Genomic DNA, 13,174 nt, shown 5'->3' on the forward strand with positions numbered 1-13,174 from the left:
CACTGTTTCATGAACGTCTTTCATAATCGTGCACTCCTGTAAGGCATGTACAGGTTGATAATTATTGAACTATATGAAATAAAATCGACATAACTTCTGAACGGTTTGCGTTAAGGCGTTCAAATTGCACCGTTGGCCGTTTTGCATGACGGGAATTACTATGCGCATGCGCACGCGTGTTGTTGTTGTCGGCCATTTGCACGAGAAAATGTCACGGTACAGTGTTCCTGAGCGTAAAGCGCTTGCGAAGGCGTGCAATGCGAGCAGTAATAGCTCAACTGCGGCTTAAAGGAAGTTAAAGCTGAAGACAACCGGTCCAAGTGTGTTAACAATCAAGAATTTGATTCCCAAGTTTGAGAGAACGGGCAGTGTTAGTGATGAGGGTGTTGGCAATGTCGTCGTCCAAGAACGGTGAAAACGCCTGAAAACATCGAGATGACAAGCGCTGTGTTTCAAACCAGTGCCAGGAAATCGATCAGACGAGCTGCACATCAGCTTGGAATCTACTGGGAGACTCTGCGAAATATTGTTGTTGAAGGCCTGCATCTCTTCCCATGTTGTTGTTGTGGTCTTCAGTCCTGAGACTGGTTTGATGCAGCTCTCTATGCTACTCTATCCTATGCAAGCTTCTTCATCTCCCAGTACCTACAGCAGCCTACATCCTTCTGAATCTGCTTAGTGTATACATCTCTTGGTCTCCCTCTACGATTTTTACCCTCTACGCTGCCCTCCAATACTAAGTAGGTGATCCCTTGATGTCTCAGAACATGTCCTACCAACCGATCCCTTCTTCTAGTCAAGTTGTGCCACAAGCTCCTCTTCTCCCCAATTCTATTCAATACCTCCTGATTAGTTATGTGATCTACTCGTCTAATCTTCAGCATTATTCTGTAGCACCACATTTCGAAAGCTTCTATTTTCTTCTTGTCTAAACTATTTATCTTCCACGTTTCACTTCCATACATGGCTACACTCCATACAAATACTTTCAGAAACGACTTTCTGACATTTAAATCTATACTTGATGTTAACAAATTTCTCTTTTTCAGAAACGCTTTTCTTGCCATTACCAGTCTACGTTTTGTATCCTCTCTACTTCGACCATCATCAGCTATTTTGCTCCCCAAATAGCAAAACTCCTTTACTACTTTAAGTGTCTCATTTCCTAATCTAATTCCTTCAGCATCATCTGACTTAATTCGACTACATTCCATTATTCTCGTTTTGCTTTTGTTGATGTTCATATTATACCCTCTTTTCAAGACACTGTCCATCCCGTTCAACTGTTCTTCCAAGTCCATTGCTGTCTCTGACAGAATTACAATGTCATCGGCGAACCTCAAAGTTTTTATTTCTTCTCCATGGATTTTAATACCTACTCCGAATTTTTCTTTTGTTTCCTTCACTGCTTGCTCAATATACAGATTGAATAACATCGGGGAGAGGCTACAACCCTGTCTCACTCCCTTCCCAACCAGTGCTTCCCTTTCATGTCACTCGATTCTTATAACTGCCATCTGCTTTCTGTACAAATTGTAAATAGCCTTTCGCTCCCTGTATTTTACCCCTGCCACCTTCAGAATTTGAAAGAGAGTATTCCAGTCAACATTGTCAAAAGCTTTCTCTAAGTCTACAAATGCTAGAAACGTAGGTTTGTCATTCCTTAATCTTTCTTCTAAGATAAGTCGTAGGGTCAGTATTGCCTCACGTGTTCCAACATTTCTACGGAATCCAAACTGATCTTCCCCGAGGTCGGCTCTATCAGTTTTTCCGTTCGTCTGTAAAGAATTCGCGTTAGTATTTTGCAGCTGTGACTTATTAAACTGATAGTTCGGTAATTTTCACATCTGTCAACACCCGCTATCTTTGGGTTTGGAACTATTATATTCTTCTCGAACAGTATGTGAAGGTTTTCGAAGATGATTTAATCCCTACTATCCAAAGTACCCTGACTTCGACAAGATGTGGTTCATGCAAGACGGAGCTCGACCCCATCGAAAGTGTGTTCTGGAGGAGCAGTTTGGGAACGCATTCTGGTTCTTGGGTACCCAGAGGCCACTGGCATAGGCCGCCATATTCTCCGGATCTGAACACATGCGACTCATTTTTGCGGGGTTATATATACAGCAATAACACCGACACCATTACTGAGCTGAAAACAGCCATTCTGGTCATCGACAGCATCGGTGTACCGACGGTTCAGCGGGTCACGCAGAATTTCGCTATTCGTTTGCACCACATCGTCGCCAAGGATGTCAGGTATATCCAACATGTCATAACCTAAATCCGAATATCTGTAGTGACGTTTACATGTTGAATAAAGCGTGTGCACGACGTGGATTGTAACTAATTTAGTTTTTTTCTTATAGTTCAATAACTGTCACCCTCTAAGTCACTTGTCAACTCAAAAGCGTTCCGACTCTGCTGGAGTGATACACCTTTGTTACAGGAACGGGAAGGTATTTTTTAGGGAGACACAAAAGTCTTGACCAATGCCGGCCAATCAAAGCGCTGAGTGCGTATTTTTCAGTTGGATGCCCTGGGCAGTTTAAACACACAACAATCTCTTGGCTCTTCCCTGGCAGCACATCGAGCAGAAATGATTCAGACACTTGTATATTTGAGATGGGTGCATTCGATCACTTACTTCCAGCAATATGGTGAAATTACAGCAAGTGTCGAGCATTCGGGGTGGGAACTACACTGCAATTGAGTTATGTATAAATCTCGTACTTTTCACGTTGCAGTTTTCATTCTAACTTGTCGCACGCATCTCGTGGTCGTGCGGTAGCGTTCTCGCTTCCCATACCCGGGTTCCCGGGTTCGATTCCCGGCGGGGTCAGGGATTTTCTCTGCCTCGTGATGGCTGGGTGTTGTGTGATGTCCTTAGGTTAGTTAGGTTTAAGTAGTTATAAGTTCTAGGGGACTGATGACCATAGATGTTAAGTCCCATAGTGCTCAGAGCCATTTCATTCTAACTTGTCAAAACTTTTATACCTTTCTTTTCGCTTTAGCTCTAATCAGAATTCATGGTACACCGTATCCGTTTCTTAATTAAACATCCTTAGATTCAGATGACTTACAAGCAGCTTCGCTGTATCGCAAGATCATCTTTCAAAAGTGTGTGACTTTTTCTTGGAATATTTTTGCGGCATTATGTTCTGAGGAGATGTTAGACGATTTAATCCAATACATATGTCTATCCATGATTAGTAATCTTGTGTGTAATGTTTATTCAAACATTATACTGCATTTATGATACACTGGTCTTCGCGAAATTATCACGTTGCACCTCTTCCTTTGTTCACGAATTCCACCACCTGTACCGTATATTCATGAGTGAATACATAAATTTGTGCCACGCGAAGTAGCCGCACGGTCTTGGGCGCCTTTCCACGGTTCGTGGGGCTCTCCCCATTACAGATCCCACACCTCCCTCGGGCATGGGTGTGTGTGTGTGTTGTTCTTAGCGTAAGTTAGTTAGATTAAGTAGTGTGTTACCCTAGGGACCGATGATCTCAGCAGTTTGGTCCCGTAGGAACTTAACATACACACACACACATATGTGTGTGTGTGTGTGTGTGTGTGTGTGTGTGTGTGTGTGTGTGTGTGTGTGTGTGTGTGCGTGTGGTCCATTGATCGTGACCCGGCCAAATATCTTGTGAAACAAGCATCAAACGAAAAAACTACAAAGAACGAAACTTGTCTAGCTTGAAGAGAGAAACTAGATGGCGCTATGGCTGGCCCGCTAGATGGCGCTGCCATAGGTCAAACGGATATTAACTGCGTTTTTTTTACATATTCATGTAGTACGTAAAGAAATATGAATGTTTTAGTTGGACCACTTTTTTCGCTTTGTGATAGATGGCGCTGTAATAGTCACAAACATATGGCTCACAATTTTAGACGAACAGTTGGTAACACGTAGGTTTTTAAAATTAAAATACAGAACGTAGGTACATTTGAACATTTTATTTCGGTTGTTCCAATGTGATACATGTACCTTTGTGAACTTATCATTTCTGAGAACGCATGCTGTTACAGCGTGATTACCCGTAAATACCGCATTAATGCAATAAATGCTCAAAATTATGTCCGTCAACCTCAATGTATTTGGCAATACGTGTAACGACATTCTTCTCAACAGCGAGTAGTTTGCCTTCCGCAATGTTCACACATCCATTGACAATGCGCTGACGCATGTTGTCAGGCGTTGTCGGTGGATCACGATGGCAAAAAGCCTTCAACTTTCCCCACAGTAAGAAATCCTGGGACGTCAGATCCGGTGAACGTGCGGGCCATGTGCTTCGACGACCAATCCACTTGTCACGAAATATGCTATTCAATACCGCTTCAACAGCACGTGAGCTATGTGCCGGACATCCATCATGTTGGAAGTACATCGCCATTTTGTCATGCAGTGAAACATCTTGTAGTAATATCGGTAGAACATTATGTAGGAAATCAGCATACATTGCACCATTTAGATTACCATCGATAAAATTGGGGCCAATTATCCTTCCTTCCATAATGCCGCACCATACATTAACCCGACAAGGTCGCTGATGTTCCATTTGTAGCAGCCATCGTGGATTTTCCGTTGCCCAATAGTGCATATTATGCCGGTTTACGTTACGGCTATTGGTGAATGACGCTTCGTCGCTAATTAGAACGCGTGCAAAAAATCTGTCATCGTTCCGTAATTTCTCTTGTGTCCAGTGGCAGAACTGTTCAAAGTCGTCGCCATGTAATTCCTGGTCCATAGAAATATGGCACGGGTGCAATCAATGTTGATTTAGCATTCTCAGCACCGAAGTTTTTGAGATTCCCGATTCTCGCGCCATTTGTTTACTACTGATGTGCGGATTAGCCGCTACAGCAGCTAAAACACCTACTTGGGTATCATCATTTGTTGCAGGTCGTGGTTGACGTTTGACATGTGGCTGAACACTTCTTCTTTCCTTAAATAACGTAACTACCCGGCGAACGGTCCGTACACTTGGATGATGTCGTCCAGGATACCGAGCAGCATACATAGCGTACGTCCGATGGGCATTTTGATCACAGTAACCATACATCGACCTTTTCCGCAATTGGTAAACGGTCCATTTTTTCGCGGGTAATGTATCACGAAGCAAATACCGTCCGCACTGGCGGAATGTTACGTGAGACCACGTTTGTGACTATTACAGCGCCATCTATCAGAAAGCGAAAAAAGTAGTCCACCTAAATAAAACATTCATATTTCTTTATGTACTACACGAATATGTAATATGAAATGGGGGTTCCTATTAAAAAAAAAAAAAACGCAGTTGAAATCCGTTTGACCTATGGCAGCGCCATCTAGCGGTCCAACTGTAGCGCCATCTGGTTTCCCCTTCAAGCTAGACGAGTTTCCGGCTTCGTAGTTTTTCCGTTTGATGCTTATTTCGTGAGATATTTGGCCCGGTCACTATCAATGGACCATCCTGTATATATATTTGCTTCATAAAAAGTGCTCCATTCACTTATATTAACATCTGTTCAGGGGTTTAGATATATAAATGAGCAATATGTGCAGTTATGTTTCATCAGAACTTTACAGCGATTCAAGTAAGGCGACATAAATGCAATACTTGGAGGCACACGGCGGCGTTCTCCGGCGGTAATCCGAAAGGATACCGCCCTTCGATTGGCCTTTCGGTTTTAATGGAAGCGCTAGGTATATTGCAGCTGCCAGCAGCCAGCGTCCAGCAGCGGTTCCAGCCAGCGGCGGTCCCAGCCTGTAGCCAGCAGCGGTTCCTGCCAGCAGCCAGCAACCAACAGACGGCAGCGGTTCCTGCCAGCGGCCAGCAGCAGTTCCTGCCAGCAGCCAGCAGCGGTTCCTGCCAGTAGCCAGCGCGGCTCCTGCCAGCAGCCAGCAGCCAGCGTCCAGCAGCGGTCCCAGCCAGCGTCCAGCAGCCAGCACCGTCCAGCAGCCAGCAGTGTCCAGCAGCCAGCAACGGTTCCAGCCAGCAGCGGTCCCAGCCAGCCAGCAGCAGCAGCAGCAGCAGCAGCAGCAGCGTCCCCACCGGCCGGCCAGCCAGGTCGCCTCCCCCACCAGCAGCAGCAGAGTGGGGCTTCGGCTCCAGTCTCCTTCATCGTTTCTCCGTCCCTCTTACTCTGTGTCTCTCGTCGCCTTGTCTGCCCTCGTTTGCTTCTTTGTCCTGTCCTGTGTTTTTCCCCTTGTCACCATCTCAACCCCCACCACCACCACTACAGCCACCACCACTGCCATAGTATACACACCTCCCTCCACTGCCGCCACCACCATCACGTGGTGTGCCCAACCCCCCTCCTCAATCCATCCCCCCACTCCTCACTCTCCCATCTCCCTCACTTTTTGTTGCTCCATCCCCGGCTCCTCCCTGCCTTGCCTCCTCTAATCCCTTCCCTCCACTCCCCCCCTCTGCTCCACCCCGCTAGGGTGGTCGCCCGTAGGGCCACGGCCCACACTCAACTTTCCCCTTCGCCCTCTTCATTGTCTTCATCGTCACCGTCGCCATCGCCCTCACCATCTCCGGCGCCGACTCCAGCACCGGGACCTGCCCCTCCACGCCACCTTCCAGTTGCTCCTGTCCCCCACACCTCCTTCGCCGCCGTCAAACGCCCCAGCGCCACCCCTGCCTCTTCTGCATCAAAAAAGGCTCCGCCTTGTCCCCTTTCCCCTGTCCAGGATGCCATGGATGTCTCGCCACCTGTCCCTGCCCCCTCCTCCTCCTCCTTCTCCTCCCCCTCCTCCTACCACCACATCCTCTCCCGTCCTGATCCTTCCCTTCTTGAGGCCTGGAACCTCACCCTCTTCCTTCGCCAGCATTTTCCCAGTGCCCCCATCTCCCTCCTCATTCCTCGCCGTGATTCGGTCCTCATCTCCTCCACCAGCCCTACCCTTCACACAAATCTCTTTTCCCACATCCCTGTCACCCGCTTTGGCCCTCATGCCTCCCTCACCCCTGCCCCTTCCCCGCCTCCTCCCACCAACCCCAACCCCTGCATCGCCCGCTGACCCTCACTGCCGTGATCACTCGGCTTAGTCCGACGATCACAGAGGAGGAGGTGTTGGCGGAGCTCAAGGCACAGCCCTATCTGGAGGTGCGTGCGGTTCACCACATCCACAACTCAGCCTGCCCTACCCACCTTATGCGGGTCTTTTCCGAACACGCCCGCTCCATAGACCGTCTCCTGAAGGAGGGTGCCCTTCTTTTTCACCAACGCTACCAAGCTGACCCTTCCCATTTCCCTACTCAATCCCTCCCCTGCCAGAAGTGCTTGCGGTATAATGCACACACGACATCTGAGTGCCGCAAGGCCCCCACCTGCCCGCACTGTAGACAAGCCCACTTCTTACGGCAGTGCCCCAATCTCCAGTCCCCCACCTCCTGTAATACCTGTAACCTCCCTCATCCTACTTACTCCCAGAAATGTAAGACCCGACCCCCTCCTACCACTCCTGAACTCACCGTTCCTGTCCGCCCTCTGGACGCCCCCACCCCTCCCGGAAATTCCCTTCGCCCACCCTCTACCGCTGAGGACATCGTCAGATTCCTCACCATCGTCCTTCAGAATGTTCATCCTTTTCAGCGCCCCCACACCCTCCAACAGATATCCCTCACCGCCCATTCCGTTTTCCACCTAAAAATGTACGCCACCTACTCCAAAAACCAGGCCCATTTCACCTTCTCCCGTCTTGGCACCCTCCTCTAAATCCTTGTCATGGTGCGACAGCACCGTATCCTTTTCAACAACATCGGCTCCCTTCCCGCCAACAAGAACCTCTTCCTGCACATCCTTGCTACCCACCGCATGGATGCCTTCCTCCCCAATGAAACCTTCCTCCAACCCCACCACACCGTCCACACTTCGCCCTACCTCCTTCACCACTCCGATAATCCCCTCCCGATTGTGCGTGGCCGAGTTGCCAGTAGTCACCACCGCTAGATCCCAGTTCGGCTCCAACCTCTCCTTTCTGACCCCATCGAACACCTGATCCTTAGTCTCTTCTTCCCTGGCCTTACCGTCACCTGTGCCACCATCTATGTCCGCCCTTTTTTTTTTGGTCATCAGTCTACTGACTGGCTTGATGCGGCCCACCACGAATTCCTTTCCTGTGCTAACCTCTTCATCTCAGAGTAGCACTTGCAACCTACATCCTCAATTATTTGCTTGATGTATTCCAATCTCTGTCTTCCTCCACAGTTTTTGCTCTCTACAGCTCCCTCTAGTACCATGGAAGTCATTCCCTCATGTCTTAGCAGATGTCCTATCATCCTGTCCCTTCTCCTTATCAGTGTTTTCCACATATTCCTTTCCTCTCCGATTCTGCGTAGAACCTCCTCATTCCTTACCTTATCAGTCCACCTAATTTTCAACATTCGTCTATAGCACCACATCTCAAATGCTTCGATTCTCTTCTGTTCCGGTTTTCCCACAGTCCATGTTTCACTACCATACAATGCTGTACTCCAGACGTACATCCTCAGAAATTTCTTCCTCAAATTAAGGCCGGTATTTGATATTAGTTGACTTCTCTTAGTCAGAAATGCCTTTTTTTGCCATAGCGAGTCTGCTTTTGATGTCCTCCTTGCTCCGTCCATCATTGGTTATTTTACTGTCTAGGTAGCAGAATTCCTTAACTTCATTGACTTCGTGACCATCAATCCTGATGTTAAGTTTCTCGCTGTTCTCATTTCTACTACTTCTCATTACCTTCGTCTTTCTCTGATTTACTCTCAAACCATACTGTGTACACATTAGACTGTTCATTCCGTTCAGCAGATCATTTAATCCGCCCTAACGCCCCTATTCCCTTCGACTTACTCTCCCACATTGAGCGTACCTTCTCCTCCTATGTGATCGCCACCAACCTCAACATCCATAGTCGTTCCGCCGCCCAGTTACGGCGGTGGCATCGGTTCCTCTCTTCCCTTCAAGGCGACCTCATCCCCATCCCCCAGCACACCCGTCCTGAATCCAACTCCACTCCCGATGTTATCCTTTCCTCCCCTAACCTGCTTGGCTGCGTAACGGTGGATGTTCTGGAGCCTATTGGTAGCGACCATCTCCCTGTCCTCCTCACCGTTTCAGACAGTCGTCGCCCCCACCCCGACTCTCGTAATGACCATCCCCCAAAGTATGTCCATGACTATTCCCGTGCCAACTGGAATACCTACCGGGATACCCTCTACACCCAGGTCGATAGCCACCCCTTCACCTACCACCACCCTGACGATGTAACCCATGCCGCCTCCTTTCTCCAGCAGACCTTGTCTGAGGCTGTCGAGGCCCACGTCCCTACTGTCGCCATCCACCCCCACCGTTCTACCTTACCCCCACAGGCCGTCCTCCTCCTCCATGAATCCCGTCGTCTCTACCGTGCCTTTCTCCACACACGAGACCCGGACACACTTCGACGCCACCGGCGAACTCCAGCGACACATTCGTAATTTGCTCACGGCTAAGAAACGACGGGACTGGCGACAAACATGCACCCGTTTAGATACTACCCTACCTATAAACTCGTCCAAGTTCTGGTCAGCCTTCCGTCGCCTTACCGGAATTAAACCCTCACCCTTCTATCCTCTTCTCCATGATGATCACCCCTTCCCTGTCACCGTTAGTAAGGCCAATCACTTTGCCTCCTACCTCTCTGATGTCTTTTCCATCCCCGATGATCCCCAGTTTGATTACTCCCTCTTCCCGGATGTCCGCAATTGAACTGACACCTCTGTCCCTCCCCTCGCACCTGGTTTCCGGTACTTGGACAATATTGCAAACTCAATGCATCACTACACAGGATCTCATTGCTACACTCCGCACAAATCACCGCTCCTGGTCACGATCGTGTCACCTACTGTCACCTTCGTGAAACTCCTCTCTCTTTCCTCTCCACCCTGGCCAGGCTCTACAATGTAGTCCTGCCCACCGGTTACTACCCCGACCTGTGGAAAACCTCCCATATCCTGATTTTCCTTAAACCTGGCAAACCGCCGTCCGCTGTCTCCTCCTACCGTCCCATCAGCCTTACCTCGGTCTTCAGCAAGGTCCTGGAATCCATCCTCACCCGACGCATCCACCAGCATCTCCACCAGCACCGCCTCCTTCCCGTTACCCAGTGTGGATTTCGGCCGTCCTTCTCTTCCGACGACCTTCTCCTTCACCTCCCTCATCTCCTTTCCGAACAGCTGAATTCCCGTCGCTCCACAATCTTCCTCTCCCTGGACCTCGAACGTGCTTATGACCGCGTTTGGCATTCCAGTCTTCTCTGCAAGCTTCAAACCTTCGCCCTTCCCATTAACTACATCCGTCTGATTGGCTCCTTTCTCTCCCACCGTCCTTCCTACATCACCATCCATAGCACGGATTCCTACACCTTTTTTCCCTCCGCCGGTGTGCCCCAAGGCTCCATCCTCTCCCCCCTTCTGTACCTTTTGTATATGGCGGACACGCCGCCACCGTCACCCCTCGTCCACCTTCTCCAGTTTGCTGATGACACCGCCTTCCTCGCCCTTGTCCCCACCCTGCAGTGCTCCCAACACCTTCTCCATCTTGACCAGTTCATCACTTGGTGCAACCAGTGGCTGCTCAGGGTCAATCCCTCCAAGACCCAGGCGATCATTGTAGGCAAAACCACCCCTTCCTTCCGCCTCCATGATTTCTATCTCACCGTCTATGGCCGTCCTATCGCCCTCACCCCCACCCTTAAGTACCTTGGCGTCACCCTCGACCGTCGCCTCTCCTGGACCCCCCATCTCCGGACAATCCAAGCCAAGTCACGCTCCCGACTCCGTCCCCTCAAGCTCCTTTCCGGCCGTACGTGGGGTCTGGACCCCTCCATCATCCTCCACACCTATAAATCCCTCATCCGCCCTATCCTTTGTTACACCTATTCGGCCTGGATCTCTGCCCCCCCCCCACCTTTTATAAATCCCTTCAAATCCTTGAACACCATGCTCTCCGCCTCGCCTATCGCATCCGCCTACCCTCCCCCACGCAGATCCTGTACGATCTCATTCCATTCCCCCACCTCCTCCTTTTCCTTGAAAGGATACGGATACTGTACACCTCCCACAAACTCGATCCTCCTCACCCGCTTGTCTCGCCCATCCTCTCCCACCCCTGCCCACTGCCGTGCCTGTATTCCCACGTCCCACCCGGTCTCCATCTCTCCACCCTCCTTAGCCTCTCCCAAGGTGGCTTCCGCCAGCTCCCCCTCCCTGATGATGTCCTCCTGCCCTCCATCTACCCCTCCTATCAACTTTGATCCTCCCCCCCACTTCCTGTGTCCTTTCCTTTAGGCACCCTCCCTCCCTTCTCTTTCCTTTCCCCCCATCCCCCTTCCTTCACCCCTCTTCCCCCTTCCTCCATTCCCCCTATCTCCCCTGCCTGTGGCATCTCTGCTCTCCACCCCCCCCCCTCCTCCTCTCTTGGTAGGTCCCCGGACGCGTACACGCTCATAGATCATCGCCATCAGTGTCTCGGGTGTGTGCCTTCGTTTTGTGTTTAGTGTTCTTTCGCCGTCACGCCACCACTGTTCACGTGTGCCGTCGCAGTCATCCGTGTTATGTGCGCTGTGTCAACAAGTGTTAGTGTTTTTTCTCGTCCAGCGTGAACGGCTTCATGTTTATTGTTTTTCGTATCTACATTTTTTGCCCGCCGTTTTTATTCTATTATCTGTGCCACCTATATGTCATATTACTGTACCACTCAAGGCTGAAGAGCAGCGTAATATGCTGCTGACAGCCCGCCTTGTATGAGGTGATTAAAATTACAATAAAGAAAAAAAAGAAGCACACGGCGGCAGAGAAGGCGTCATCGAAAATTATTGCTTCCACCACACAGGCTCTTAGTTTGTCAGATTGTTAGGCAGCGTTGTTCTCAAATGGAAAACACATTTGTGTTCCACAAACAGAGCCTATAAGACGCAATTTGTTACACTCTGAAGCAGAGTAGTATGAAGTTGGCTGTCAGTGGTCTCACGAAAACGTTACTTTCAAGTAACTCCCCTTTCATTGCGCTTTGCTTAAGTTTTGTCATTTCCGAAGTTTGATAACACTAGTCAGATTGAGTTATTAATGGCACGTGTTCAGTATCTTGGGTATATTTCAGGGCACAAACTGGATGTATGATTGTGCACCAACGTTCAGGTTCATTTTCGTCAGGAGTGGCTCAATTACAAAGCACAGTTGATACCGGAATAATCTATAATTAATATGGCCACGAAAGATGCTGCACGTTATTTAGTGGGCAGTTTTTCACAATTCATTTTGGTGAAAACCGAAGTAAGATGCCTAAAGCTTTCCAGGAAATTTGTGAGGTGTACTGCTTAGCTGAATCAACCTGGTTATAAGTTCTATAAGTCACAGCAGGAAGTTCCTAAGTACACGAAAAACTGTGAGTTCACTATTAAAAGGCAAAACTTGGTTTCACAAGCGATTACTAATTCGTGACCTGGTTAGTAAAGCCAAACTCGAAACTTAATTTCTGCTGATGATAATTTGCTATAAGACGAGTAACACATTGAAACACCAAAAAAAAAGTTGGCGTTTCACGGTGATAGATTGTTTCATTTCCTATTTTCCAAATTTCATAGAAGCTATCCTTCATGCTTTTGCAACTTCCAGTCGGTATATTCACCTAGAAGTAAGACGTAATAGTCTGCAGCTTGTGGTCTTGCGGTAGCGTTCTCGCTTCTCGAGCGGGGTCCCGGGTTCGATTCCGGTCGGGGGCAGAGATTTTTCCTGCCTCGAAATGACTGGGTGTTATTATGTCCTCTTCTTCATCATCGTCATTCAGCCCCATTACGGAAGGCAATGGCAAACCACCTTGCCTAATACGGTGGTGCAGGTCTCCCGCATCGTCCCCTGCGCTGCTCAGAGTATAGGACCTCATCATCAAGAAATATTATGAAGCTACTGAGATGCCATCCGACTTGTCACCAAAGAGCTGCAGAAATATTTACAGCGTCGGACGGGATGTAAACAGGATAAACGTTTTTCTTCATGATTTTGTGGTCAAACCGGTTGCTTGTTTTGCTCCAGACTAGGTGAGAAACCAGCCTCACATTTCATCAGACGGATGTAGGAAGTGATCTTAAAACTGCTCTCGGTTTGGCCAGTGTATCAGATCAAAGGTAATACTGCACGCGGAATAGAATAGC

The sequence above is a fragment of the Schistocerca piceifrons genome, chromosome 5 (genome assembly GCF_021461385.2).
Source record: "Schistocerca piceifrons isolate TAMUIC-IGC-003096 chromosome 5, iqSchPice1.1, whole genome shotgun sequence".
NCBI classification, from domain to species: Eukaryota; Metazoa; Arthropoda; class Insecta; order Orthoptera; family Acrididae; genus Schistocerca; species Schistocerca piceifrons.